The sequence below is a fragment of the Heloderma suspectum genome, chromosome 5 (assembly GCF_057233095.1).
Source record: "Heloderma suspectum isolate Gila_16-S chromosome 5, 16-S_ref, whole genome shotgun sequence".
NCBI classification, from domain to species: Eukaryota; Metazoa; Chordata; class Lepidosauria; order Squamata; family Helodermatidae; genus Heloderma; species Heloderma suspectum.
The window spans coordinates 97,711,288-97,716,621 of record NC_139462.1 but is presented as its reverse complement, the minus strand read 5'-3'; positions in this window follow the sequence as shown (position 1 = coordinate 97,716,621).

Here is a 5,334-nt window from a genome sequence, read left to right as displayed (position 1 = left end):
AGACCTATCTCCCTTTCTCGTCAGAATAAATGTTAATTTCTTACATCAGCATTGCTTTCCATCAAGATTTGACTAGTTTTCAGCCTCTTAACTGATTTCTTTCCTCTTCTAGACACAACACTATGAGAACACATCTTGAACCCCAGCTGGAAATTTCAGAGCAGTGTAAGGAATGCATTCTGCTTGGTTTCAAAGTTTAATATTTAACCAGAACTACTGGTTTCTTGTCCTCACTCCCACACTTTATGAAATGTATGTAATCTTACTTTCCCTCCCTGAAACCCCTTGTTGTGGAGGGAACTATAGGACCTGGGTTCAAACAGTTGTGAGATTCATTGAGGGGGAAGAATCCCAGGGCCAGACAAATCCCTAAAATTGTGTTCTGTGCCTACAACTTACCAGCTCCCACTTTTCCTGAAAAGATATAGGGGAAAATCAGTGGGCAACTTATCTGAATAGAAAAAGGAAAAAATAGGATTTATTTAACAAGAAGGGGGAAAGAGGAGCAACTCAGATGGGTATAAAATGTAAGTCAGTATCTAAGCAATGTTAGAAAAAGTTCTTGCTTCTGGTCAAATGAGAGGCCAGGCAGGCGACAGTGGCGCCAACAAAGTTTTATTGATCGTTTTGCAAAACAGGTGCAGAGCAGTCTGGACCCAGAGCGTGGCACGCCCAACCCTTTTATAGCCACCCATAACGGCTCAGTATTTTTCCATCAGCTCTCTCTCTGCGCATGCTCTCGGCTTAAGCTGACTCATTGGTCACGTGGCATGCCTGCGTGACCGAGTCACTAGCTACTTATGGCGTCTTTTCTTTTTATCTAACACTCCCCCCTTTAAGGCTTTACTCATGTCTCACAGCTTGGTTTTGGCAGTCCGAGTGCTTATCTGGTTGTTTCGGCTGTGTCGTATCCCAGCTGCACACACGAAACAATCAGATTTGTTCAAGGATTTGGCGGTGTACTTTATCCACTCTAACTATACTTTGTCAGTATTTCTGGTCATTTGAAGCCCAAGCCGGGCTTTTCAGGGGCGATCTTTTATTTCTGGGACCTCTATTAGGGGCGGCGGATGTGGGGCTTTTGGGGTTAGCCCGGCTTGCTGCGCAACTTGTTTGATGGTCTGATGGACCCGTGGTGGGCTCCACTTATTTAATCTCCACTGCCCTCCCTTAGTGAAGCAAACTTTGGCCCCTAGTGATAATTGGCTTTTCTGACCACCAGTGTAATCAGTGTAGGGTTTGGTCAATTGTACCTCAAAAACCTTTTTTCTAAGCAAGTGATACTTTATGAATTTATAGTATTCTGTCCATAAAGAAGTTCTGAAGACTATTTTCCCCCCTTCTTGACAACAAGATTGCTTTGATCTTATTACTTCATTGGTAAGCACTGCTAGGACCCACAGCCATTCCGCAACCACCACCACCCCCATGAATCTCAGGCTCAGCTGAGTCGGAACTTGGCTTTCCCCAAGTGTTGGAATTTGTAAATTACAGGCGATTGTGGCTCCTGGGTGGTCTCTTCGCCTGTGTCCCTGGCAGCTTCCGGGTGAGTGCCAGGGAGCAGAGGGCTGTTGTCTCTGCCCGTATCCCCCTGTTCTTTCTGGGCAACAGGAGGAGGCAGGGGCCTCCGGAAAGGTTTTATTTGACTACAGTGAGTCCACTTATTTGATTCTACAAGTTTTACACATGAGTGACTAGTAGGTCCCACTAAGTAAGGCCCTTCCCACCCTTCCTTTAGAGCTTCTTTATTCCACTTTTTCAGCAGCACCTCGTCCCCTGGTTGGAATCGGTGGATTGGTGCATCGAAAGGTAGCCTCTGGAACGGCACAGAGTAAGCTCGTAGCTGCGAGAGAGCAGACTGCAGAGTAGTTAATTGCCCCCTCAACATTTGATCCCCTAATTCCCATTTAACTTCTTCCCTTCTCCCACAATGCACCCGGGGGGGGGGGAAACCCAAACATTAATTTAAAGGGAGAAAGTTTATCCCCTTCCTGGGCATTCTTGAACTTTTCGACGGGCAGGGCTTCAACCCACGTGAGCTTAACTCCTTTTTTGAACTTAGTTAAAGTCTCTTTGAGGCTACGGTTGGCCCTTTCAATTTGGCCACTTGCTTGGGGTCTCCAGGGGCAATGGAGATGCCAATCTATCCCCAGAGCTTGGGCCAGCCCTTAGGTAACGGTGGAAGTGAAGTGCGAACCCTGGTCTGACTCAGTAGTTTCGGGCAAAGAAAACCGTGGTGTTACCTCTTGCAATAATTTGGAGACTACAGTTTTCACTTGGCAATTTTTATATGGGAATGCCTTTATCTATCTTGTCATTTGACACACAATGACGAGCAGATATCTGTAACCCCTGCAAGGTGGCATTTTAGCAAAATCAATCTGGACCCTTTGGAAGGGATAATATGCCCAGGGCCTCCCCCCCTTTGGGCGGAGGAGGCGGTTTTGCAGGGTTAGTTTTCTGGCAGATTTCATAAGTTGATGCTAGCTGATGGGCGCGGACTGTCAGACTTGGTGAAACAAACAGTCTTTTATAGTACTCAATCATGGCTGAGGCTCTTGGATGTCGAAGGGAGTGATGCACCTGTTCCAAGACGGCCTTCTGCAGTGTCTGCGGTAGAAGTAACCTCTCATTTGTCATTTGGATCCACCCATCGGCTCCGGGATGTACTCCATGTTCTCGCGCCATTTGCAGCTCAGAGGAGGAATATGTGGGTGGGTCCTCCTGCTCCGGTAGGACTAGGAACACCCCTTGAACTCCCTCTCGGGCTGCCCTCTTTGCCACCTCATCTGCTTTTTTATTTCCTTTTCTCCATCTGTCCTCCTTCTCTTTTCCGTGAGCTCGGACGTGGATGACGGCCACTTGTAGGGGCAGTTGAAGTGCATCAAGCAGATCTACTATTAGGCCCCCGCTGGCCACCGGGGACCCATTAGCCGTGAGGAAGCCTCTTTCCTTCCACAACTGCCCATGGGCGTGTACGATGGCAAAGGCGTTTTTGGCATCAGTGTAGATATTAACTCACTTCCCTTTTCTAGCTTGAAGCGCTCTTGTTAGGGCCACCAATTCGGCGGACTGAGCGGAGAAATGTGCTGGTAGCCGTTCTCTATGTATGCTCTCATCTTGAGTGACGACTGCCACCCCTGTGTACCGTTTTCCATTTAGCATGTAACTGGACCCGTCAACAAACAAATCCTTGGCTCCTTCGATTGGCTCATTCATGATCGGGTGGTCCGGGCTTATCTGGGCCCTGGAGTATTGGTAGTAGTGCGGCGACGTTAAAGCTGGAACAAGCTTTAAAAGTGAGGTTCTCATTCTGGAGCAGGCTGCTTCCTCCTCCGGATCCCAGGATCTGTGGCACACCGTGGGGGACCCAAATTTCAGTGGGTCCTCTCATCGTCATTTTTTTTCTAGCCAGAGCGGGTGGAGTTACAAGGGCAGCTTTGAGACTGAGAAAAGCCTTATCTATTTCATTTGTCCATTTCCAGTGGACAATATTTTCCTTTGACAAAGCTTCATACAGGGGCTTCGCCTTCCCTTTATAATCAGGTATCCACATTTTATAAAACCCGGTGAGCCCAAGGTGGGCTCGCAACTCTCGAGGGTCTTTAGGCCTCGGTGTCTTCTGTATGACGTTTAACCGAGCAGAGCTCAGGTCTCTGGTTCCCTTTCGAATCAGGTAGCCCAAGAAGGTGACATGGGTCTGGCAAATCTGAGCCTTTTCCTTTTATGGCCACCATCGCCCCCCTCTTCTTCTCTTTTTGCTTTGGGCAGTCTTTTTGCCAATGTCCCTTTTCTTTATAGTAAGCACATTCATTTCTCTTTAAACGCGGCTTTCTCCGAGTCTCAAAATCTTTCTTTAAACCTCTGTCTGCCTAATCAGGGACTTGACTGCCACTGCAATCAAAGCTGCATTCTGTCTGACCTTCTTATCTACTTCCTTCTTCTCTACTTTTTCACGATTCATAAACACCTTATAAGCAATCTCTATCAACTGAGGCAGAGGCATTGCTGCTGCCCCATCAGTCTTTTGCAACTTTCTCTTAATGTCTGTTGCCGCTTGAGCAATAAACATCATGTTAACTATCCTTAAATTCTTTTGAGCGTCAGGGTTAATATCACTATACTGATGGAATGCATCAAACAACCTCTGAAGATATGCACTAGGGTCTTCCGTCAGTCCTTGCTGGACTTTATATAATTTGCTTCTTTTTTTTCTGCCTTTTCTGCTTCACACTATTGAAATTTAACAGCATGACTGAAAAACATTTTTTTCATCGTAGGGCATGGTGGAGCAGATCTAGCAATCATACTGCTCCTCCAGCTGCATAGTTAGGGCCCATCAAGATCAAGGGAAGGGCATTTTTATATATGCAAAAAGTTTTAAGCCACCATTTTTGCATCGGCAACTCCACACTTCATGAATTTTGACAGAGTGTTAGGCTTGCCTCTGAGCATATAGAGTGTCCAGACAGTTCAGATTTTGAGAAAGAGCTGGAACACGTGAGGCAGGAACTTTCTCAGGCTTTAGAAGCACAGCTGGGTTTAGAGGTGCCACAGGAGAAGGGGGATTTTTCTTTCTCACTTCTTAAGATAATTTATTGCCCCCCCTTTTTTTTAAACGGAAACTAACTTTTGTAGTTTCTTTTTGAACTTTTTGAAGGCTGTTTCCTTTGTAGTCCGTGAATCTCTAGCAATTTGCATCTGTATGCTTCATTAGGGTAAACGAATTAGGGTAAGCCTTGGAAATACAGCTTTTTATCTGAGTGTTGAAGTTACAAATTAAACTGTGCACTGATCTGATCACAAACACACAATCTACAACAACCGGAGTTTAAGGCTATGACAAGCCTTACAGTACTGTTTATGGCAACTCTTTAACAGTCTAAAGTTTTAATCTATGTGCAGAGTGCCTATTAAAAGTTTAAACAATAATGGATCCAAACAAAAAAAAAAGCTTTGAGCAATAAAAACGGGAAGCTTTTGGTAAAGGCTCTCTGTCTCTTCATTAGTTCAAAAGGGGAAGGTGTAACCTTACTAGGGATGGACGAAAGTCCCTTGCCTGGTCCCGCAGCTTGCTTCGCGGTGGGGGGGAGGCGCTTCGGTTCTCCCCCCGAAGTTCTTGGTGGGGGGGGAGGCGCCCCTCCCCTCCCCTCCCGGCTGAAATTCAGGCCGGGGGGGAGGCGCCCCATCCCTCACCGCCGAAATTCAGGCCGGGGGGGAGCGCCCCGTCTCCCCGGCCGCGAAATAAAACAAATTGGGGGGGGGGGAAACGCGTAATAGGCTACGTAACGATTTACGTAGCCTATCACGGCTAGATTTTCAAAGTCAGCCATG